This window comes from Miscanthus floridulus, chromosome 4 (assembly GCF_019320115.1).
Source record: "Miscanthus floridulus cultivar M001 chromosome 4, ASM1932011v1, whole genome shotgun sequence".
NCBI lineage: Eukaryota > Viridiplantae > Streptophyta > Magnoliopsida > Poales > Poaceae > Miscanthus > Miscanthus floridulus.
The window spans coordinates 118,783,703-118,809,563 of NC_089583.1; the positions used below are offsets into that span (position 1 = coordinate 118,783,703).

The 25,861-nt window shown below is 48.6% G+C and overlaps 1 pseudogene; it reads left to right on the forward strand.

The window, feature by feature from the left end:
- The first annotated feature begins 677 nt into the window (after nucleotides 1–677).
- Nucleotides 678–2,349, forward strand: LOC136550522 (aspartyl protease 25-like; annotated as a pseudogene).
- The last annotated feature ends 23,512 nt before the right edge of the window (nucleotides 2,350–25,861 follow it).

Genomic DNA, 25,861 nt, shown 5'->3' on the forward strand with positions numbered 1-25,861 from the left:
TCTCGTCCGGAACAGAATGGTCCTCGTTCGCTTCGCTGAAAAAATAAACCAGAACATCGCTCCGGCTGATTTGTTGTAGAGAGAAAAAATACTATTCTGACTAAAAAACAAGCTGAAAAAAACAAATTATAATAGAAGCTAACATGCCAATGTCACGCTAGCTCTCTCACGGACACGGTTAGTCGGTTACCGTCCCCGGCCCAGAGTGCATCGCGGATGGTACACTCAGTCCACCATGTCCATGCACCGGCCGGCCTTCTGCACAGAGACGGGAGCCCATGAGCCAGGTCCACCTCCTGGTCCTGCGACCACCGTACATGCCACGTGGGCGCCGCCGCGCCAAGACAAGCCTCCTGTCATCCTGTGAGTCTGTGACGAGCCACCGTGAAACTGGACACCGACGTGGAGCGCGTCCGCTGGCCGAAGCGACAGCCTGCGCTCACGAGCTGCCGCAGCTTGGTCCCCGGCGAGCCGTGCACAGTCGCGGGTGCTGCAGCCTGGCCAGACCCAGACGCCTGGCACGCAGTACGTACGGCGATACGTCCGTCCACGCCAAACTTCACGGGCGCGCCATGGCGCGCGCGCTCTGCCCTCATCGCCAGTCGCTAGACCTCAGTGGTGCTCACGTGCCCCGCCGCTATATAGCCCACGGCGTCGCGCTACCGTCCGTCTCGCACACTCGCTTCGTCGCCACGCGTCGACGCATTTTTTGCAGTCGCGCACGAGATGACCGGTGCTAGGATGCTGTCGGTGCTTCTGCTGCTGGTGGTCGCGGGCGGCGCGGCCGCGTCGCACTCGAGCTCGAGCTCGTCGTGCCCCGCGACGCCGCCGGACGCCGGGAACACGCTGCAGGTGTCGCACGCGTTCGGTCCCTGCTCGCCGCTGGGCCCCGGGACGGCGGCGCCGTCGTGGGCGGGGTTCCTGGCGGACCAGACGTCGCGTGACGCGTCGCGGCTGCTGTACCTAGACTCGCTGGCGGCGCGTGGCCGCGCCCGCGCGTACGCGCCCATCGCGTCGGGGCGGCAGCTGCTGCAGACGCCCACGTACGTGGTGCGCGCCCGCCTCGGCACGCCACCGCAGCAGCTGCTCCTGGCCGTCGACACCAGCAACGACGCCGCGTGGATCCCCTGCGCCGGCTGCGCGGGCTGCCCCACGTCGTCCGCGCCGCCCTTCGACCCGGCCGCGTCCACCTCGTACCGACCCGTGCCCTGCGGCTCGCCGCTGTGCTCGCAGGCGCCCAACGCGGCGTGCAGCGGCAGGGCCTGCGGCTTCAACCTCACCTACGCCGACTCCTCGCTGCAGGCGGGGCTGTCGCAGGACTCCCTCGCCGTCGCCGGCGACGCCGTGAAGGCCTACACCTTCGGGTGCCTGCAGAGGGCCACCGGCACGGCCGCGCCGCCGCAGGGGCTGCTGGGGCTCGGCCGTGGCCCGCTGTCGTTCCTGTCGCAGACCAGGGACATGTACCAGGCCACCTTCTCGTACTGCCTCCCCAGCTTCAAGTCGCTCAACTTCTCCGGGACGCTCCGGCTCGGGCGCAACGGCCAGCCAGCAGCGCATCAAGACGACGCCGCTGCTGGCGAACCCGCACCGGTCGTCGCTCTACTACGTGAACATGACCGGCATCCGCGTTGGCAAGAAGGTGGTGCCCATCCCGGCGGCGGCGCTGGCGTTCGACCCGGCGACGGGTGCGGGCACCGTGCTGGACTCCGGCACCATGTTCACCCGGTTGGTGGCGCCGGCGTACGTGGCCGTGCGGGACGAGGTCCGGCGCCGCGTCGGCACGCCCGTGTCCTCGCTGGGAGGGTTCGACACGTGCTTCAACACCACCGCCGTGGCGTGGCCGCCCGTGACGCTGCTGTTCGACGGCATGCAGGTGACGCTGCCAGAGGAGAACGTGGTTATCCATAGCACGTACGGGACCATCAGCTGCCTGGCCATGGCCGCGGCGCCCGACGGCGTCAACACCGTGCTCAACGTCATCGCCAGCATGCAGCAGCAGAACCACCGCGTCGTCTTCGACGTGCCCAATGGACGCGTCGGCTTCGCGCGCGAGCGCTGCACCGCCGCTTGATTAGCTGGGATTAGCTTGCTGTTTGCTCGTCTGCGTGGGGCCCGGATTCGGATTACGTACGTTTAGTTTAACCTTCGTTTTACGGTTGTGGGGTGTCATGCACGGCTGTTGGTGTGGGTGATTAGTGATTTAACTTTTTATTTTCCATTTTTACCAGTCAGTGTAATCTCGTTGCTCTCCAGATTTACCATATGTCTTTCACTTTCACAAATCGATTGCGTGAAGTGGCGTTTTATGTGGTTTAGGGGTTGAATGATTGGGGTTTAAATAATGTACTGCATATTTCGATTTTGGGTTAAGCATGGTCGTCGTTTAGGCTTGATATGGCTAATAAATCTCCTCCAGTATCCGGCGGCTGATAGGTGACGCGCAGTGAGGGTGGGCATCTTGAAATAAAAAAGTATTCAGCCCTATAAAAATGGAATAGAATATTGAAACTTTTAGAAAATCACTAAAACATTATAATCGATATTTAAATGTATTTTGAAAACTTTTTGCAACAAAAAAAACATAATATGCAAGCTGTATGAATACATTCAACATTAATGTATGTTCCATTGTTTTTTTTTATAAAGCTCTGCAGGGGGATTCCCCCATCTTTTTTGTATTAAAAAAGGAATAGAACAAAGGTTACAAATGATCGAGGTGTACATGGTACACAGCTTGCAAAGCTCAAAGATGTATGTTGCATTGTTGCTTGTTGCATCTCATATTTTTGCCGTGCAAATTTTTTAAAACATGTTTATACCTATTAGAATGTTTTGGGAATTTTCTAGATGTATTTGGATATTTTTCTTATTTTTGTAGAGCCAAAGCCATTTTTTGAAGTTTCTAAAGATGTTTTCAAGAGCTCTAAATATTTTATCTGCACTTGTCATATCGCAAGCTATCTCTAGATTTTTTTTCCAGAATTTTTAAATGTTTAGAGATATTTTCCGTGGTTTAAAAACCCTATTAAGTTTTTTAAAACTAAAAAGATCAAATTCATCTTTGAAACCAACATAAGCTAGAATAGGAAGATAATTTAAATGGTTTTGAAAGTTGAGTGGTAATAAGATATTCGGTTTTGGAGTCTGACAAGGAAAATCATAGCGAGGAAGGTAGAATATTCATATATATGTGTCGGCGTGACCACAGGTCCACAGCCCACAGATCCTTCGCGTTTGTTTCTTGGTTGAGGGCTTGTGGCCTGGAAACTGCTAACTTAGATGGGCTGCGAAGTGGTGCTGACTGAGAGATGGGCTTTTTGGCTCCAACTTCAGAAGAGGCGGGTCCATTGGAAGTCCGAATTGAGATGGTAGTAACCATCAGTTGGCTCGGCCCAGCGTCTCCGTATGCGAACCCATCCTGCCATCCTGGTCATTTCATTACGCTCTGTTATGTGTTTGTACTCCAGTCATGAAATAATGCAATTCTCGTTTTTCGAGAAATCAAATAATTTAAATTTTAACTAAATTTATATAAAAAAACTAATATCATTCATGATATAAAATAAGTATCGTTAGATTAGTTATAAAATATATTTTTTATAATAAATTTTGTTTGAAGACATATATACTAATATTATTTATTATAAACTCAGTCAAATTTAAATTATTTTAACTGGCAAAGATCCCATAATTGCATTGATATACTCCTACTCCCTATCCTTTTGGCGATTTCCATGGTGTTCCATCTGGAGCGGAGCGCACATCGGCTGGTGTCGTGTTCCATCTGGTCCAGCGGCGGCACGGGCGTCAGCCTCGGCATCCGTATCATATCGCCTGCACGGCTGCACTGCCCACCAATCTCTGTCCCTTCAACCTGGTTTGTGTGAGAGAAAAATAATGTTCCGGCTGAAAATTTACGATCGTTTACGACAAACCACAGCCAAACGAATAGGCTGCTTGTTGTTCTTGTCCCTAGCTAGCTGCTGTGCTCAATCCATGACATGATCCAGCACCCATTTGTCGTGTCCCCTTGTTCGTCTCTGCATGCTCACTGAGTCGCTGTGGCTGCGCTGTGACTATGGGTCACCAACCAAACCAAGCCAGCGAGAGCTCGATCAGGGTCCACCAAGGGCTCGTCTCGTCTGTCAGTTCCAGTATTTTTAGTAGCATCCAAGAGCCCAAGTTTATGAAGCCTGGTTTTATGACGGTCTCTAATAGCGCAACCCAAATCCAAAATACGTCGTACACACTGTTTGGCGTACCCAGAAATACGGTCCAACAGAAGACCTAAACAGAGGACCCATTTTACATACCACCCGAGGCAAAACGCAAATAAGCGTCTTCGAGGGAGACGACGCAAATCTCTGACGCCCGTAGTGGTGGGCCCGTGGCGAGGCGCGATCGGCTCAACGAGGCGAGCCCGCGGCGGGGAGCCGCTGGCGCTTCCAGACGGGTCCACGGTGGGGCGCGGCTGGCGGGGCAAGGCAGGGAGCAGGGCGAGGCGGGTCCGCGGCGGGCGCGGCCTGCGCGGCTAGGCGGGACCGCGGCGAGGAGCGGGGCGAGGCGAGATGGGTCCGCGGTGGGCACGGCCTGCGCAGCCAGGCGGGAACGCGGCGGGGAGTCGCCGGTGAGGCCGCGGCGAGGAGCAGCTGGCGTAGCGAGGCGGGTCCGTGGCGGAGCGCAGCCGACGCGATCGCGCCGAGGAGCAGCCGGCGCGGCGAGGAGCAACCGCGGCAAGGAGCCGTCGGCATGGTGAGGCGGGTCCACGGCCGGTGCGGCGAGGCGGGACCGCAACGAGGAGCGGGCGGTGCTTGGTTGGGCGGCGTTCTGCGTTCCGAGGAGCGGGCGGTGCTTGGCGAGGACTTTTTCATAGGCTGTTGGAAATGCGTGACTCTTTTGTTGTGCGTGACCTAAATCATGGAATAGGTCTCTGATTTGGATCTGTGCTGTTGGAGATTGCCTAAATACCCGTTTTGGTGCCGCTTTCGCGTGGCACCCGACTCTTGTGCATTCCCCTAAAAAAAGGCTCTTGCGCATGAAGCACTCTAAATTACTACTCTCTCCATTCGAATTTATAGATTGTTTTATCTTTTATAGATATATAACTTTTATTACACAACTAGATATATCGTATATCTAGATGCATAATAAAAGCTATATATACTTAGAAAAAGCCAAAACAAGGGTGATAGCATATAGACAAAAGAAGTCTCTGATTACATCAAAAAGAACATTTCCTATCATCTATCCCCCGCGTTTTAGAAAGTCAACCAATTTTAAATTCAACCATATATATACAAAAATCTAATAGCACTTATAATTTTAAATAATTCATAAGTGTTAACTTAAAAAATTAATCTAATCCAGGCCCCCAAGATTGTATCCGATGGAGGTAATAGAAAAATAGAAAGAGTAGATCGAGATGCAAGACAGGTCGTCCGTGAAACCATAAAATAGACCTAATCTTTGTGGGTTATGCTAGTAATCCGTAAAATTAAATCTATTTGCGGGTTCACGAATAACTTGTCTCCCAAATTACATTTTTAGGGCTTTGTCAACTTTATTATAGTGTCGGAGCTAGAGCAAAAGCTAGAGCCAGAGCGATTGGTCATGCCAAAGTTCAAAGCAGGCCAGGAGGGTTTCACTGTGCAGTGATCCGCAATTGGTCATGCCAAACAGTGAAACAGGTCCATTGATTCTAGTGGGGGGAACGAGAGCACCTGGCCTGCATGGAACTTTTCTTGATCTTGCCTCACCCCAATCCAATCCGCCACCATCTTTGTGCAAATAAATAAAGCTTTCATCCATGCATGCAGCATCGCCTTGTGCTGCGTGCACCTGTCGCGTGCCTTCCAAAGTTCAAAGCTGAAGTTCACCTGCGTGCTGCGAGGATCGGATCGGAGGACTCTGGGAGCTCACGCGGGTCGCAAAGCGGCCGGATTTGTCGCCCGGGTCGCACTTGCTTGACACTGGAGTGGTGCGGGTGCCGGTAAGGCGGTAACTTTGTCCTTGACGAGTGTGACGACGAGCTGAGCACGGCAGCCGCTCGTTTTCTAACCTCGGGGACGAAGAAAGCAGCGACAGCTAGCTTCAGTACCAGCGCGCTGCACCGATCGTCGGCCACCAGCCGGCCTTCTTCTCCCCATGGCTGGCTGGCGTGACGCAGGACAGGGTCAAAAGGTTAAAGGTCGGCGAGCAAGACCAAGACAGCAGCACACATACCAAAGCAAGGTACCATGCATGTCGCTTTACGACCCTCCTCTATACATTCCGTGGCCTCCAATACATTCCGTGGCCTCCAAACCCAGCCGGTCCCTCTCATATAGGGCCCGTTTGACATAGGGCGTAGGGGTGGCCGAGCCCGTCAGTCAGGCCCTGGCCAGCCACGGTCTGGTCGAGAGCACACACAAAGGTGTGTTTGATTTCAGCCTATCCTAAGGCGGCCCAGTGTTTGATTTCAATGACACAGCCAGGCTCAACAACAACTATCTCCAACTACCAGTTGGAGATCCTGTTTGATTTAGGTCTGGCTGGGCAATAACCAACATGAAGAATAGATCATAAGGAAGACATCAGCATAAGGAACAATGCTTCATGAACAAGTGCATAATCCAAACAGACTATCACAAGGTGCCCAAATACAATTAAGTGACAACAGTGAAAGGATCAAGATGCCCAAGAGGAGAGGTGAATTGAGCTAATTCTAAATTTTCTTGCAATAATCAAATCCTACGGATAGCCCAATTAACCCCTTGTGCCTAGAAAAAGTGTTTCTATCAAATTAACGCACAAAAGACTTGCAACCTATGTTCCAAACTTACTCTAGCATGGCAATTCCATGAATGTAAAGACAAGTATTGAATTGCTCAAAGTAAATACTTAAACTAAATGCTCAAAGTAAATGGAGAGATGAACGCGGCGATGTTTTGCCGAGGTATCGGAGAGTCGTCACTCCTCACTAGTCCTCGTTGGAGCACCCGCTCGAGGGTGTAGCTCCCCCTTGATCCGCGCAAGGATCAAGTGCTCTCTACGGGTTGATTCTTCGACACTCCGTCGTGGCGAATCACCCAAAGCCGCTCACAACTTGAGTTGGATCACCCACAAGCTCCGCCGGGTGAACACCAAGCTCCCAATCACCACCAAGCCGTCTAGGTGATGGCGATCACCAAGAGTAACAAGCACGAACTCTCACTTGACCACGCGAAGCCTAATGAGAAGATGGATGCACACTTGTCTACTCTTGATTCACTAATGAGGTTTCACTCTTGGATTCTCAAATCACAAACACCTCACTAGGATCTTGCTCTTCTTGGCACTCACAAATGTGTTTCTCAGTTGTTGGAATGAGCAAAAGTAACTCCACACACGAGTGGAGCTTCTATTTATAAGACAGCCTGAAAAACGAACCGTTATGAGCTTCTGCGGGGTGATCGGACGCTCCGGTCATGCTGACCGGACGCTCCGGTCAGATCAACCCACGCAACAGTTTTTAAGTGATGACCGGACGCTGTCAGGGTCCGGTCGCTCTTGGATGCTTACTGTACTCGATCGGATGCTGGATACTCAGGGTCCGATCAGTATTGACCGGACACGTCCGGTCACACTTTCTCAAGTCTGGACCCTTACTGGAGTCGATCGGACGCTGGCCCTCAGCGTCTGGTTACATTGACCTTCCAGCGTCCGATCACACCAGACTTGTTCTCCTCGGTCAAATGAATTGACCGGACCCTGCGGCCAGCGTCCGGTCGTACCGGAGCCAGCGTCCGGTCAGTATTTGACCCTCCATTCACTTCCAACTCTCGATCATTTGTGAATGAAGTTTGCTCCATGGGATCAAAGTGCTTCGTAGGAGCTACCTAGAGCTAGTTTTAACAAGTGTGCACCATACCTATCTCACTAGACTCAACTAGGTCAAGCTACCCGTCCATACCCCCTTAATAGTACGGCCAAAGGAAAAACAAAGTCCTAAACTACTTTAAGTGTCTCTCTAACTCCAATCGACACTTAGAACTAGTCATCCTTAACCTTGTCGTCTATCCTTTGAAAACCAAAATGATTTCCATCGAGGGGGCATGACAACTTTGATTGCCCAATCGATCTTCATTACCATGACCTAACTTAATTGCCTCTACAAAATACACGTTAGTCATAGTAATCTTGTATTGTCATTAATCACCGAAACCCAACTAGAGGCCTAGATGCTTTCAATCTCTCCCTTTTTGGTGATTGATGACAATACCACCTCGAGTATGTGAAAGAGTGAGGTTTTTTACAGGCTTGGTTCATATAAGCTTTTGTCGATAAGAACAAAAGTGTTAGTCAAGCTTATATGACCCAAGCCAACACAATGTACTCAAAGGATGTGAATTAAGCATGAGTACGATTAACCAAGCTCATTTGCATCGAAGTATAAACGCGGAAGCAAAGGCAAATGAGCAATAACACAAGTGATATGACATATAAATAATGTAAAGTAGAGAGCACACATGTCATATATCACAATCACGAAAATATCACTATCACATAGATATAATAATATGCATGAAAGTTAAACACACGAATGCATAAAAGTAATAGTGTATCACACAAAAGAAACTCCAAATGTATATAATAAGCTAATACTAGATAACTAGCTCCCCCTAAATGTCGCTCCCCCTAAGTCTACATACTCGAACCATCTTCCTCTTTGGTGTCAAACACCAAAACCTAAGGGTCGGTCGGTGGGGCTACAGCGGACGAGCCGGGCGCTGAGGTGCGAGGAGCAAGCTAGAACTGGGTGCCATCATCATCTGACCCTAAGCTCTGAATTGACTGACCCTCTATGGCAGGAAGTGTCGCTGAAGCGGTCTGGGTCTGAGCTGGGATAGGTGCTGCCTGTGAAGCTGCTGGTACATCTGTAGGAATATCTGCTGCTGATACATCTGCTGCTGCTGCTGCATGACCTACTGGTGCCTCTAGAACTCGTCCTGTCGAGCCTAAAACTAGGCAAAAGTAGCAGCTGTCTCCTGTGCCTGTCTATCCTATGTCTGCTGCATCCGCTCAAGAATAGCAATGAGAGCGGGGTCTGTCTGTGGAGCAGGTGGAGCAGAACTGGAGCTACCAGCCTCTGCATCGTGTCTGCGTGGAAGCATCTGAGGAATAGGCTAGTAGTCGTCGTCAGAGCTGTCACTATACTCGCTCACCTCCTGCTGTGCCTCTAGCTCCTCCTCCTCAGTGGCTGCAATCCCTCTGATAATCTCATCCTGCTGAGCTGCGGACTCTAGAACGTCGGGACGATGGCTAGGCTATCTAGGTGCCTGAGGAGTGCTGTGTCTGATCCTCTATGACAAGTTGTAAGCTAGGAACTCTGTGGTGGCACCTGTATACTCATCCATCATACCTAGGGGCTTATCAAGCACTACTCTACGGATGAGACACGTGATCCAGTGAGCATAGGGAAGCTACTTGCAACCCTTAAATCCCTCAGCTATTGTATCCTCCATCTCTGAAAGAAGGAGGTCCCAGATATCAAATATTGTCTATTGCATCAGGGCATTGAGGAGCCAAAGCTGTAGACGAGTCAATCCCTCTTTGTATCCTATCCTGGGAAGTAGTGTCCTCCTGATGATAGCTTCTAGCACTCTAGCTGTAAGAGTAAGGTCACTAGGGTTCCTCCTCGACCCCTCACCAAAGGGCTCCTTAAAGCAATGGCGCACAAGATCTGTAGGGGGCACCTGACCACCATGAGGACGCCTAGGAGGCTCCTGCAGTCCATAACAAACCTCATGCATCCTGACAGGCTGAACCTATAGCCTTAGTATCTCTTTGGCCCTCTGACTTGTCACCCTGTAGTCTCTGCCGTTGAATGCAAAGTGTATGAAGTTATGATGCGGGTCAACATAGAGCAAAGCATAAAACTGCCGGACCCAAGATGGTACATATACTCCTATCCGGCCAATCAGATCTATAAGCCCCGGTAACTATGACAAGTAGAGGCAGATGTGCTCTCCAGCTGCTGCCACAATAGACTCCACACTGCAGACCCTCTGTGATCTGAATACTGCCCCACTGTTGTTCACCTCCTTCGATCAGTACAGACCAGACGTTGAGGTGCAGGGTCTGGTCACTCTAACAACAGTTGTTCACCTCCTGTGAACTGACCGGACGCTGGACATCAGAGTCCAGTGCAGCGTCCGATCACTCTTTTCTAGCAAATCTTCGATGTTCCTTCGAGCTGCCTATTCCTAATCAAGTCCTAACATGAATAAGATCTAAATAAACACCAATTGGGACTGATATGAGTGACCTCTCTCAAACCCTCATATTTTTCAAAATATTTTGCCTTAGGCTATAATTCTTCTTAAGAAAATAGGCAATAAGAGGGCAAATGAAACAAAACGACAAAACAACATCTATGCACATGCAATACTTTGTAAGTAAAACTAGTTGCTTGTCAAGTTTGATCCAAGGTTAAGCTTCTTCACATGCTTTTCGGTGGTTATCTTAACCATGTTAGACAAGCCCTATATGCATTACCGAAAATTAAGCATGTTGTATATTACAATGAATGCACGAGACAATACAAGCTCAATTTTTTGTGAAGTTGCTAAAGTCAAGCACATTGAGCTCATTTCATAATCTACAAAATGTAGCCTTATCTAGCGGTTTAGTGAAGATATCCGCTAATTGATCTTCGGATCTTACACCTTCTAGTGATATATCATTTTTAGCAACATGATCTCTTAGAAAGTGATGGCGGATATCTATGTGCTTGGTGCGAGAGTATTGAACCGGATTATTTATAAGTTTTACCGCACTTTCATTATCACACAAAAGAGATACCTTTTCTAGAACTACACCGTAGTCTAGCAAGGTTTGTTTCATGTATAGTATTTGTGCACAACAAGCACCCGCGGCAATGTATTCCGCTTCAGCGGTGGACAAAGTCACACTATTTTGTTTCTTGGAGGACCAAGACACAAGTGATCTACCAAGTAAGTGGCACCCTCCGGATGTGCTCTTTCTATCAACTTTGCAACCGGCATAATCCAAATTGGAATAGCCAACTAATTCAAAAATAGCTCCTTTGGGATACCAAAGGCCAATGCTTGGGGTGTGCTTAAGATACCTAAGGATTCTTTTTACGGCAATTAAATGTGTTTCCTTAGGACTAGCTTGAAATCTAGCACACATACACACACTAAACATGATGTCGGGCCTAGATGCGGTCAAATATAACAAGCTACCAATTATAGAACAGTAGAGAGTTTGATCAACCGGGTTACCTCCCTCATCTAGGTCGAGATGTCCATTAGTAGGCATTAGGGTCTTAATTGGCTTACATTCATCCATCTTGAATCTCTTGAGAAGATATTTAGTGTATTTCTCTTGAGAGATGAAGATGCCTTCTTTCATTTGCTTGACTTAAAAACCAAGAAAGAATGTAAGCTCACCAATCATGGACATCTCAAACTCCTTTGACACCAATTCACCAAATTTTTTGCATGAGTCTTCATTTGATGATCCAAATATGATATCTTCAACATATACTTGACAAATGAAGATTTGTCCATCAAGCTTCTTGGTGAATAGTATAGTGTCGACCTTCCCAATGGTGAAGCCCTTCTCAATAAGAAAGTCCCGAAGGCGCTCATACCAAGCTCTTGGGGCTTGCTTAAGCCCATATAGTGCCTTGGACAACCTATAAACATGACTAGGATATCTAGGGTCTTCAAACCCAGGAGATTGATCAACATAGACTAGTTCATTAATAAAGCCATTTAAAAATGCACTTTTCACATCCATTTGATATAGTTTCATTTCATGATGTGATGCATATGCAAGTAGGATACGAATGGCTTCTAATCTTGCGACCGGTGCAAAGGTCTCTCCAAAATCCAAGACTCCCACTTGAGAGAACCCCTTTGCAACTAGTCTTGCCTTGTTTCTCACAACAACACCTTGATCATCTTGCTTGTTGCGAAACACCCACTTTGTTCCAATGACTCTTGCACCTTTTGGTCGCTCTTCAAGAGTCCAAACTTCATTGCGAGTAAAGCTGTTCAACTCTTCATGCATAGCATTGATCCAATCCGGATCTTTGAGTGCTTCTTCTACCTTGGTAGGCTCATAGCCAGAGGCAAAAGAGTGATAAGCAATAAATGAAGCAAGTTTTTTAGATCTAGTCATCACTCCCTTTGATGAACTCCCTATGATGAGATCTTGTGGATAATCTTGTAGTAGAGGTGTATTTCTTCTATTGACCACTTGAGGAGGAGGTTGTGGAGCATCAATATCATGTGCTTGTACCACCATTTGATCATGGGAGACATGAGTATCTTTATTTTCTACTCTCCCATCTTTTTCATCATCTTATGGCATGCTTGATGAAGAAGGTTGATCAATGACTTATACATTATCTTCATTATCTTTAGGCTTGATGTCTCCCACTAGAATGTTCTTCATAGCCTCCCTCAATGGTTCATCACCTACATCATCAAGATTCTCATGAGCTCCTTGAGAGCCATTAGATTCATCAAATTCCACATCATATGTTTCTTCAACTAAGCCGGTGGCATGGTTAAATACTCTATATGCTTTGGACTTTGATGAGTAACCAACAAGAAAACCAATATCACAACGTCTTTGGAACTTTCCTAGGTGTTGCCGCTTCTTGTAGATGTAGCATTTGCAACCAAACACCCTAAAGAAGGAGACGCCCGGCTTCTTCCCATTGAGCAACTCATAAGGTGTCTTGCCAAGGAACTTTTGAAGGAATAGGCGGTTTGATGCATAGCATGCGGTGTTGATTGCTTCCACCCATAGAGCTTTCAAGGTGTTGTACTCATCTAGCATTGTCCTTGCAAAAGTGATCAAAGTTTGGTTCTTCCTCTCAACTACACTATTTTATTGAGGAGTATAAGTTGCGGAGACTTCATGCTTAATCCCAACTTCATCACAATAGGCTTCAATGTTTGTGTTGTCAAATTCTTTACCATTGTCACTTCTTATCTTCTTGAGCTTCACTTCAAATTCATTTTGAGCTCTCTTGGCAAACTTCTTGAAACAAGATGCAACTTCGGATTTATCATGAAGAAAGAATACCCATGTATACCTTGAATAGTCATCAACAATCACAAAACAATAGAGATTCCCTCCCAAACTCTTGTATGTTGTTGGTTCAAATAAATCCATGTGTAGGAGCTCTAGCACTCTTGTGGTTGACATGAAAACTTTGGTTGGATGAGTATTTGCAACTTGCTTGCCGGCTTGACATGCACTACAAAGCTTGTCCTTCTCAAACTTCACATCCTTCAACCCTCTCACCAAGTCATTCTTCATAAGCTTCTTGAGTGAGCTCATCCCAACATGAGCAAGTCTTCTATGCCATAGCCACCCAAGTGTTGTTTTGGTGAATAGGTAAGTCTTCAAATTTGCATCTTCGGAGGTGAAGTCCACTAGATATAGGTTGTTGTATCTAAATCCATTGAATATCACTTGATTATGATCTACCTTAGATACAACAACCTCCTTCTCGGTGAACAAGCATTGGAAGCCAAGATCACATAATTGTCCAACGGATAGCAAGTTGAAGCTCAATGAAGCAACATAGAGCACATTGGAGATGGAATGATCATTTGATATTGCCACTTTGCCCAATCCTTTAACCTTGCCCTTTGAGTTATCTCCAAATGTTATTTTCTCTTGTCCATCTACCTCTTCATCTAGTGAGGTGAACATACGAGGATTACCTGTCATATGTTGAGTGCAACCACTATCAATAACCCAATGACTTCCGCCGGTCTTGTAGTTCACCTACACATAAGAGATTCAAGCTTTAGGAATCCAAACTTGTTGAGGGCCCTTCACCTTCTCAACAAGTGACTTAGCCACCCAAATCTTCTTAGGCCTATTCTTGTTGGGAGGACCTAAGAACATGACTTTCATCTTTCCACTAGTATCCTTTCTAAGCATGTAGTGAGCATTGAAAGCAAAGGGTCTAGCATGCTTAGGCAAGGGTTGTGGTGGTGGAGTTTTGCACTCATGAGCAAAGTGGCCTTCTTGTCCACACTCAAAGCATCTCTTTGGCTTTGGCTTTGATTATTGTTGTTGAACTTGAGCCTTCTTATTTTCTACACATGCCACATATCCAATGCCACTTCTATCCATCTTCATGATGGTGTTCATAAGTAGCTCACTTTGGAGATGCTTGCCTCTTGCAAACTTACTCAATCCAATCTTGAGATGCTCTTTCTCCAACTTGAGCTTCTTGTTTTCTTCCTTTAGAGCATCATCTTTCTTCTCTTCCTTGAGCTTCTTGTTTTCTTCTTTTAGCTTCTTGTTCTCAAGGATCAACTCTTCATCATGATCAAGAGTTTCTAGCACAATGGTGTTGTGGCTTTTCATTTCTTCAAGATCTTTCATGAGCTTCTCATTTGTGTTCTTGAGCTTGACATATTCATCATAGTTATTACACTCAACCACTTGCTTGCCTTTGCTACTAGATCCTTGCTCAATGCTCTCATCAATCAAATCATCACATAATGTAGCTATATCAATCTTAACAACATGGTTAGTAGCATCATGTGGCTCATTTGGTAAAAATTCTTGAGCAATAACAAGAGTATCATGATTGATCTTAAGATTTGTATATTCATCTTTTAGCTTGTTGTGGCTAGTGATGAGCTCATTGTGCACCCACTCAAGTTTATCATGTTTGTCTTTAAGCTCTTTCTTAGAAGATTTGAGCTCCTTGAGTTTGGATGATATAGCATCATTAGTTTGTCTAAGTTCATCATTAGCCTTTTTCAATGTATCGCACTTGGCTAGGAGTGAATCATTTTTAGCATCAAGCTTTTCATTTGTAGCTCTACTCTTTCTAATGATCTTAGTGTATTTTCTTAGTATTTTGACAAGATCATCATATGTAGGTGAATCATCATCATCGCTATCGCTATCATCATCACTAGCTTGCTCATCATCACTACTATCATCATTCTTAGTTACCTTGCGATCACCCTTGGCCATAAGGCATAGGTGTGTAGAGGATGATGGCGATGGTGGCGGTGAAGATGTAAGATCAATAGCAATGGCGGCCACCTTCTCATTGTCACTATCATCATCGGATGATCCACTTGATGAATCAATGTCCGTGAGCCAATCACCAACAATGTAGGCCTTTCCACTCTTCTTCTTCTTGTAGAAGTCCCTCTTTTTGCCATCTCTCTTCTTGTGTGGCTTATTCTTTTTCTTCTCATCTTCATCTTCATTACTTGAGTCATCTTTCTTGCCCTTGTTCTTGTTCTTGAACTTGTCTTTCTTGGGCTTTATGCATTGATGAGCTAGATGGCCAAGTTCGCCACAATTGTAACAATCCATCTCGGAGATTGGCTTTCTTCTTGAGCTAGTGAAGAACTTCTTCTTCTTGCCGTCAAACTTGATGCCACTCTTGTTTAGCTTCTTTAGCATCTTGGCGGTCTTCTTCACCATGAGAGCAAGACTTTCTTCATCATCACTTGAGCTCTCATACTCAAGTTTTGCTTTGCCCTTATCTTGACTTGCTTTGAATGCTAAGTCCTTCTCTTTCTTCTTTGTAGAGGATGAGTCATCTTGTGGGGTGATGTGCTTGTACATCTCATGAGCATTAATCTTTCCCAAGATTTATGTCGGTGTAGCGGTGGAAAGATCACCTTGGTGTTGCACGGTCACAATATGGCCATATTTGTCAATAGGGAGGACACTCAAGATCTTTCTCACAACGTCGGATGGCGACATTTGAGTAAGTCCAAGCCCATTGACTTCCTCTATAAGAACATTCAAACGTGAATACATCTCATTAGCACATTCTTTGGGAAGCATCTCAAATGAATTTAGCTTTTTAATCACAAGATGATAGCGTTCCTCATGCTCACTCTTAGTTCCCTCATGAAGCGCACAAACGTCCGACCATAGTGCATGGGCATCTTTGTGGTTCCTTACGCGGTTGAACACATCTTTGCAAAGACATCTAAAGATGGTGTTGCGAGCCTTTGCATTCCATTTTTCATAGTTCACTTCATCGCCTTGAAGTTGTGCAGGATTCTTAGGTGTTGGGAACCCTTGAGAGGCGGCACTAAGTATTCCAATGTCTAGAGCTTCTAGGTATGCCTCCATGTGAATTTTCCAATATGGAAAATCATCCCCCTCGAAGATAGGAGGAGGTCCATCCCCGTGAGACATCTTACTCTAAGCGGTTAAGCTTAAAAACGTGAGCATGAGGCTCCGATACCAATTAAAAGGATCAAGATGCCCAAGAGGGGGAGGTGAATTGGGCTAATTCTAAATTTTCTTGCAATAATCAAATCCTACGGATAGCCCAATTAACCCCTTGTGCCTAAAAAAGTGTTTCTATCAAATTAACGCACAAAAGACTTGCAACCTTTGTTCCAAACTTACTCTAGCATGGCAATTCTATGAATGTAAAGACAAGTATTGAATTGCTCAAAGTAAATACTTAAAGTAAATGCTCAAAGTAAATGGAGAGAGGAACGCGGTGATGTTTTGCCAAGGTATCAGAGAGTCACCACTCCCCACTAGTCCTTGTTGGAGCACCCGCGCGAGGGTGTAGCTCCCCCTTGATCCGCGCAAGGATCAAGTGCTTTCTATGGGTTGATTCTTCGACACTCCGTCATGGCGAATCACCCAAAGCCGCTCACAACTTGAGTTGGGTCACCCACAAGCTCCGCCGGGTGAACACCAAGCTCCCAATCACCACCAAGCCATCTAGGTGATGGTGATCACTAAGAGTAACAAGCACAAACTCTCACTTGACCACGCGAAGCCTAATGAGAAGATGGATGCACACTTGTCTACTCTTGATTCACTAATGAGGTCTCACTCTTGGATTCTCAAATCACAAATACCTCACTAGGACCTTGCTCTTCTTGGCACTCACAAACGTGTTTCTCAGCTATTGGAATGAACAAAAGTAACTTCACACACGAGTGGAGCTTCTATTTATAAGACAACCTAAAAAACAAACCGTTATAAGCTTCTGCGGGGTGACCGGACGCTCCGGTCAGATCAACCCGTGCAACAATTTTTAAGTGATGACCAGACGCTATCAGGGTCCGGTCAGTAATGACCGAACGTGTCCAGTTGCTCTTGGATGCTTACTATACTCGACCAGATGCTGGATACTCAGGGTCCGGTTAGTATTGATCGGATGCGTCCGGTCACACTTTCTCAAGTCTGGACCCTTACTGGAGTCGACCGGATGCTAGCCCTCAGCATCTGGTTACATTGACCTTCTAGCGTCCAGTCACACCAGACTTATTCTCCTCGGTCAAATAAATTGACCGAACCCTACGGCCAGCGTCCGGTCGTACCGGAGCCAGCGTCCAGTCAGTATTTGACCCTCCATTCACTTCCAACTCTTGATCATTTATGAAAAGTTTGCTCCATGGGATCAAAGTGCTTCGTAGGAGCTACCTAGAGCTAGTTTTAACAAGTGTGCACCACACCTAACTCACTAGACTCAACTAGGTCAAGCTACCCGTCCATACCCCCCTTAATATTACGGCCAAAGGAAAAACAAAGTCCTAAACTACTCTAAGTGTCTCTCTAACTCCAATCGACACTTAGAACTAGTCATCCTTAACCTTGTCATCCATCATTTGAAAACCAGAACGATTTCCATCGAGGGGGCATGACAACTTTGAGTGCCCAATCGATCTTCATTACCATGACCTAACTTAATTGCCTCTGCAAAACACACGTTAGTCATAGTAATCTTATATTGTCATTAATCACCGAAACCCAACTAGGGGCCTAGATGCTTTCAAACAGATTAGCCTCAGACTAATTAGGTAATTAACCATGGAGTCATAGCTGTTCAAAGTTTATAAATTACCAATGAAGCAAGGCAAAATACCAACATCAATAGCCTAATTAGTAAGCAGTAGTAGTAGCAGCAACATATAGGAAGTAGGTAACAGAAATAGAGTACACAAATTAGTAGCACATAGCAGCAGCTCATCCATCCTCTACTTCTAGTCATCATAGGCCTAAGTAGGGCAGCAGTAGTGCCAAGTATTGCCCACCTTCATCCACACTCTAAACAGCAAGATAGCAAGTGAGATGATCAACACATTACTAGAGCAATCAAGCTTACCATCACCATCAGAAGGAGCAATGGTTTGAGGAGGAGCAACATTAGGAACCAGATCAAAGGGGAGGGGAGCTGCTACTCCATGAGATGGATTGACATCTCTCATTACTGCCTGATAATCTCTAACAGCCTACTCATAGTTGCTATACTTCTTGTATATAGCATTTCTGACCCTAAGAACTTGCTTACTGCAGTTATGCCAAGTCAGGTAAATCCCTGGAGTCTTCCCATAGGAAACCACATAGCAAGTTGGCATTTCTATGAAATAAAACAATGGTTTAGCCTTAGTCAAATGTAAAGCATGAAACTAGCCATGAATGTGGAACTTGAAGATCTACGATTTGCGGTGAAACAAATTGTTGATCTTAAGTCCCTCACTAATGACCAGCATCATGTAGTTCAAATCAACAGTAATGATATCACAGACATTGTAACAAATGATTGGCCTCAACTTCAGAATCTGGTGGTGTTCATCAAGTTGAAATCATTGGTGGCTGCCATACAAATAAAAAGCTAGTAGAACAGCAAGTTACAAACTGCAGGCAACAGAACAACCAAATAAGTGCAAATCTAAGGTCATGGATGCCATGGAACCCTATTGTGCACATCCACTCACTGCCATAAGCACAAGAAAAAAGGGGCTATTGCTAAGGGAATGTATGTGCACAAATAGGGTTTGATGACAGTCATGAAAAACATGAAGAACTAGGTAAACAAGGTAGCCATCTCATGTATATGTTGTGTCGGTGTGAAAAGTGACCAACTAGTAAATATTTGTCGTTTTGCCATACGTTGTGATCGTATGTGGCCTAGCACTCAATGATATAGGGTTTATACTAGTTCAGGCAACGTGCCCTATGTCTAGTTTGAGTCGGTCCTGAGCCCAGGTGCTCGAAGTTTGCTGTGGGGTTACAAACAAGAGGGAGTAAGATGGGGGTATCAGAGGTCTGATCGAACTCCGGACCGAAGGGCCAAGAGTGACGGGAGCTCCGATGTGCTCTAAGTGTTGCTCCGTTCGGCTTTAGAGTTCTAGAGCCGAGCAAAGAGAATTGGAATGATCCATATGTTGTTCGTTGGAATCGTTGGTCGTCCGAATTGATCGTTGTTCGACTCATCCGAATCGATCCTCCTATTTGGAGAGAGCTTATCCCCTTTTATAGACGAAGGGGATGGCTTTACAAGAGAGAGTATGAGAGAAAGAGTGTGTGTGTGCTATCTAGTCTTGTTGCCCATGCTGTCGGGTACAAGGTGGTTTGTCGGCGCCTATAATACTGTTGATGGCTGGATACATGTGGTCGGTTCCACTGCGTTCTTCTGGTATAGTTAATGCCGGTGCCTACCATACTGTAGGATAAATATCGGCGCCCACAACAATACTCATGTTCTGACATGTCTGGAAGGTTGCGGTGCATCCTTCTAACATGGCCTGACAGTACTGTCCTATAGGTGTGCAGGGTACGGTCCTTGATATTATGGTTGACTAGAGCGCCCTACCTTACTTGCTCTGTCCATTTCCTGGGTCTTCACCGAGCGAGCGTTCCTGTTCGGTCATTCCCCAGTCGGCTCCGGCCTCCCTATCGGAGAAGAGCTATAAGCAGAGGTTCGATATGCTCCTGGTCGGAGAAGCGAGTCAGAGTTAGAGGCGAGCGTCGTCCCTTATCGGCCAGTCCTTTTGGTCAAATAGGCGAGTCAGAGTCAGAGGCGAGTGTTGTCCCTTCTCGGCCAGGCCTTCTGGTCAAAGAGGCGGGTCGAAGTCGAAGGCGAGCATCGTCCCTTTTCGGCTAGGCCTTCCGGTCGGAGTCATAGGCGAGCGCCAGTCCTCTTTGGCCAGGCCTTACAGTCAGAGAGACGAGCCAGAGTTAGCGGCGAGCATTGTCCCTTCTTAGCCAGGCCTTCTGGTCGGAGAGACGGGTCAGAGTTGGAGGTGAGCGTCATCCCTTCTTGGTCAGGCCTTCCGGTTGGAGAGGCGGGTCAGAATTAGAGGCGAGCGTCGGTCTTCTTTAGCCAGGTCTTCTAGTCAAAGAGGTGGGCTAGAGTTGGAGGTGAGCGTTGGACCTCCTTGGCCAGGGCTTCTAGTTAGAGAGGCAGGCCGGAATCAGAAGCGATGGAACCGAGCATCGTTCCTCCTTGGCCAGGCCTTCCGGTCAGAGAGGCGGGCCAGAGTCAGAAGCGACGGAAGTGAGCGTCGTTCCTCCTTGGCTAGTCCTTTCGCTCAGAGACTGGATCGCCCTTCTGGCCTATCGTTAGGTTTTTGGGCCAGCCCAGGAGTTGCATGTTGTTCACAATGTCGTCTGCTAGGTCGAGCTTTTGCTAGGAAGCAGCTCCATGAGGGACCCTAGGTTTATGAACCCAACTAGAGCCCCCAAGCCCCCAGGTAATTTAGGTAGAATCAACTGGGAGATTTTTCATCTTGACGGCCGATGCGAGCGAGCGCACGCGTGGGTGTGGCCCTCGGGCGATTTGGGTAGAATCGTGTGGGGGGTTCATTTTGCTAGTGGGGGAATTTTTTGTTTTGACAGTGGGTGCGTGCGAGCGCACCCGCGGGTGTAGCCCCCTGAGCCTACGTCCGACCGATGACTCAGTTGGAGGCTAATGTAACAACCAGTCCCGACATACATGGCCTAGGCCCACTCTTCCGAGGAGTGGTCCCACCCGCGTAGCAACCCGCTTGAACTTTCGTCCTCGCTTCATTCAAAATGGTTAACCAAAGGTTACTATGCGTCCCTGGCCCTGGTATTTAAGTCGATCCGACGATTCCTCAGTTTCTAGTATGGTACTAAACTGGTTGCATAGTGTTTTCTATGGTGCTACAGTAACCCATGCGAACAGCACCCCGGATTTGACCAACCCATTTCCTGGTGAACAGTACTCGGTCTATAGTAACCCGAAATTCGGATGCTACAGTATCCATCCCATTCTGCTATGGTACCACTGGCCCATGACTGGATTAGATTAGGCCCACTTTGGCCCATTAGGATGTTACAGCTAAGCATCTTGGTACTCTTTCCTAGGGTCATAGACTGTCATTCGGGGTGTTCGCTCATGTTTGTCCCGCTCACGACCTACGCGGTCGGTTGATTTCCCAAGTCAGTGTCGGGCGACCTGAGCCCCTGAGCCCCATTGGGCTTGGTAGGGGTTGGTCTAGTTCCGTGCATTACCCCATCCATGGTTTCCGCAACTAGAGGGGCTGAGCTAACGTTGCTTGCCTCGATAGCTTGAGCGACGTGTTCGGTGAGCTCGCTAACGGGCATGTTCGAATGGAATCCAGGTCCATCGTTCGTGATGAGGTCAGCATAACCCTCATGTGGCATTCCACTTCTCCTTAACCCGCGTCCCAGTAGATGCCCGGGTCATTCTAGAGACTGACCTAGGTGGCCCGCTGGCCTCCCCTCGATGGAGATTCTAAGGGCATGGCTCGAGGTTAGGATCGAATGAGAAGATTGAGATGACCCTATCTACTTCTAGGCAGATTGGGCGAGGGCTGCTGGAGCTCATTTGTGTTTTCTCCCCTAGCTTTGTTTGACATGAGGCAGCCTCGAGCCCTTTGTGGGCTGGCCTTTGAATATCGGTCAGTTGTTGCTCATGTTGAATGAGGCAACTACCGCTTCGTGATGCAACACAGAGCGTTGTGAGGCAACTACCGCTTCGTGACGCAACACGGAGCGTTCGGATGTATGGGATGAATGAATGAATGTGTGAATGAATGTGAGAATGCATGTATGAGAATGGATGAATGAATGATCATGTATCAAAAAAAATAAAGTAAGTTGGGTCGATAGAGTTACCTTAACAACCCAAGTGACAGGCTTGAGGAGTTTCTATAGGATATGTCCGAATGGGATCCACGCTTGTCGTTCATGATAGAGTCGGCGTGGCCCACATGGGGCGTCCCTTTGCTCCATACATGTCTCTCGGCATTCGCCTAAGCTGTCCGATCGACTTAGGAAGCCCGTTGGTCTCTCCTAGGCGGAGATCCCATTGTTGAGCCCTTCTAGGTCCTGCCTAGGAAGTCAGACGTGATTGCACCTTATTTCCCATGCCCAGCATGCGGTAGTGGTGGGCCATGCCCAGGCCACATCCCATCTAACCAGGAGCCGTCTCGTTGGGTAGGGCGCATCCCATCGGTCAACACGCGTCCCATTGTATTCTCATCCGCATTGAATATGGGAAGGGAGAGGGGTTTTTGCCGTAATCCTCTGCCTTTGCCCAACTGCTGCACCTCCTCCTTAAATAGGGGAAGGTAGAGGACCTTTGTCCTATTCCTTCACCTGTTCCCCAACTGCCGCCTCTCCTCCTTCTTCCTTCTCGTCAAGAGCATTCATGTGCCACGGCGGTTCCTAGGAGAAAAAGGGTAGAGCGAGGGAGAGGAGAAACTCACAGATCTGTTTGTGAATCCAGAGCGTAATGTTGAGCTAGAGGCCATCGAACATGGATGAGATGGTGCTGGCCACCTTCACTGAGAAGGGGCGACTTCCGCCGAAGGAGGTGGCGCACTAGAGGGCTATCATGGGGGAGGCTTTTCTGTGCCCTTTGGCCCGAGAGGTCATCTCCTTCCTCGCCTTCCATGAGCACGGGCTAGGATACCCCGCGCACTAGTTCCTATGCGGGCTCCTAAATGAGTGAGGCCTAGAGCTACAACACCTTAATTGGACTGGGGTGCTGCATGTCACCAACTTTGTCACCATCTATGAGGCCTTCCTCGGGATGGAGCCGCACATGGATTTCTTTCTACGGATCTTCACTGGGCAGGCTTTGTCGGAGGGGAAGTCGGCTAGGACTGCGTTGGTTGGTGGCTTCACCCTGTAGAAGAAGCTGAGTTTGTCAGGCTCTTACCCCACGTACACCCCCTATGACTCCAATTGGGGGTGGCACGGGGAGTGGTTCTACGTAAGGAACTCGGTGGAGGCGCCGTTCCCACCGTTCACCGAAAGGAGACCGGAGAGGCATGAGAGCTAGTCATGGGGCCCCTCCAAGCGATAGAACAAGCTGGAGATCATTGGGACAGAGCTCCAGAAGCTGTTGCAGCATGGTCTCGATGGGGTATGGGTGTTCCACACCTTCTTCCACCATCGGGTCACCCCGCTAGTGAAAAGGACATGGCCGATGTGGCTGTACTCTGGCCCAATGGACCCCAACCGTGCATCACCGGTGGAGTTTGCGAAGGACGAAGTCTAGAGCCGACTCGACTAGGTGCTGCAACTGAAGGCCTAGGAGACCATTCAAGGAAAGCCCGGACCTCTACACGCTAGAAAGCTGCCCAATCTGGTACGTTCTACTTTTCTTATTATGTGTCCCTTTCGATCTCGCTCTTCTGTAATTTGACTTTAAGTCTTCCATTTCATAGGGCCTCTCTAGTTATAAATCCCGGCCACATCTTCCAAAGGGGTCAGAGGGCATGGCTTGGCAAGCCACCTTGAAGGAGGTGGCGGATGGCACGAAGAAGAAGAGAGCAAAGAAGGCTCGAAGGAGGCAACAGAAGGAGCAAGAGGTCACCCGGCGCGTGCGGGCTAGGGAAAATAGGAGCGACGTGGAGGCGGGGCTTGAGTTAGAGGACCCCATGGAGGTGGGTGACGATGTGATCTCCTCCGAGGATGAGGGAGGTCGGGAGGTCGTTATGACCTTGGTGGAGCGTCGTGAGCCTGCGGCTGCGTCCATCAGCGGTGGGTAGGAGGCAAAGAGGCACGGCGATGTTCCCACATTAAGGAAGCATGCCACGAGCTCGAACGCCATCGGCGAGCAGGAGGCGAAGTAGACATGGTTGCCGCGCCCTTCAGAGGCATTGCCGGCCTTGTCCCCACCTGTTCCAGGTGCAGCGGGGTAGGCCAGGCGATCGGAGGAGCAGGCTCGCACCTGTGCATCATCTAGGCCGACGCTGACATGTGACCCACAATGGGGGGATGCCTCGCCAGCTGCTTCGGTCGGCGCGCCTCAAGTCGGCGGTCACGACGACACGTGGGCCGATCGAGAGCCGGTCAGGTCGACTTCCCCTTCGATCAAAGTGAGGGGGCGTGGCTCATGACTTGTGAGTGACCCTCATTTGGTGGGCCCATTGCCAGCGGGACAAGGCATCAGAGCCCTACCGCTTGCGTCCCAGTATACTTTCTTTGTTTCTTTTCGATCTCATAGTTGAGTTTTTGGGGTGCGACTGACCTGTATTTTTTTGACAGTGGCCAGATACTAACGGGGTTGAGCATCACCCTGCCTGCCATGTGGGAGGAGTGGAGGCTCACCTTATAGTATGTCATGACAAGCAACGATGAGAGCAGGGTGGTGGTGGTGCGTCCTTCCCCTCTGGGGTGGTGCCTTCTCAGTCGGTCGCAAGTATGGCGGCAGTGGCAGTGGAGGTGATGGTGGCATCCTAGTTCCGACGGCGGAGAATAGGTCAGAGGTGACCCTCACAATCCCACCTGCACCAATAGCGGTAGAAGAGAGGGGGGAGACTGGGCTCCCTGTGTTGCCTAGTGGAGGGATGTATGGTTCACCCTCCTGGTCAGAGCTGGAGGTGTTGGGAGGCGATGCAGCTAGGCCAAAGATAGATCATCTGCCAGCGGGCCATAGAGCAGAGGAGGTGGAGATCCCCTACCCTGGCGAGGCAAGTGCCATGGTGGAGCCACTAGCCATCCCGCTGTCACAGGAGCTGGCTGTGGTCCGGTCGGCGGCCAAGCCTTCTAGCGGGTTAGGGGTGACCACCGACCTATTGTGGCCCTACCCTGATGACCTGAGGAAGGTGTGGTTCATCCTTTGAGATAAGGAGGTGCAGCTCTAGGGTGTACTTGGGGGGAGAGAACTCATGATGGAGTCCGATCTCGCCCAAACCAGGGAGAGGCTTGAGGAAGACTTAGAGCGGGTCAAGTCCATCCATTAGGCGGTGACAGTCGACCTACCCTGCATCGCAGAGGTAAGTTTTCTATGTTCATCCTTGGCTCCTTGGTCTTTCACTAATTATCTCAGCACACCTGCTTCTTGCTTTGTAGGGCTTGGAGGAGATGTTGAGCTACAAGTCCTATTTTCTCTAGGAGGAGCACGCTTGGATGGAGCGGGAGGCTGCGACATTATGGTAGGTCACTGAGCTTGAGTGCTAGTTGGAGTCCACCTGCCATGAGTCTTAAGACCAGGCAACCAAGGTGACGGAGGCGCGAGTGGCAGAACTGCTCGCGGTGGAGCGGGCGATCGCCGCTGAGTAGGGACTTGATGCGGCAAAGGTCCGCCAGGCAGAGACCGAGGCGGCACTCTAAAAGTCCCTGGAAGAGACTGAGGTAGCGTTCTAGAGTTCCCTAGAGGCCCTAGAGTCAGAGCGGAAGGCCCGGTCGGATGTCGACCAGGAAGTGCTCACGCTCCGGGGGCAGGTGCTGGGGACAAAGGAGTCGAACGCTTGGCTACGCAAGCAGGTGACTCGGTAGGAGGAAGGACTCTCCATCCTTAAGAACACCCACCTTGGTATGTACCTGTTCCACCTTTGATGTCTTGGTTTTTTTCCTTTAGCTTGCTTTTGTGCTTGTCATCCTTCTTCTAAGCTGGGCGGAAGGGTTGGTTCTCTAGAGCAGGACCTGGAGATGGCCAAGGTGACGATTGGTCAGAGCGTAGAGGCACTAGCCAAGTCACTTGAAGAGTGACATGCTCTCGAGGGGGAGCTTAACTAGATCTGCAATGTTGCCTAAGTCATTGTCTCAGAGGTGTTTGGGTCGGCGCCGAGCACCAGCATGCCCACCATCTGACTGGTAGAGGTCTCGGATG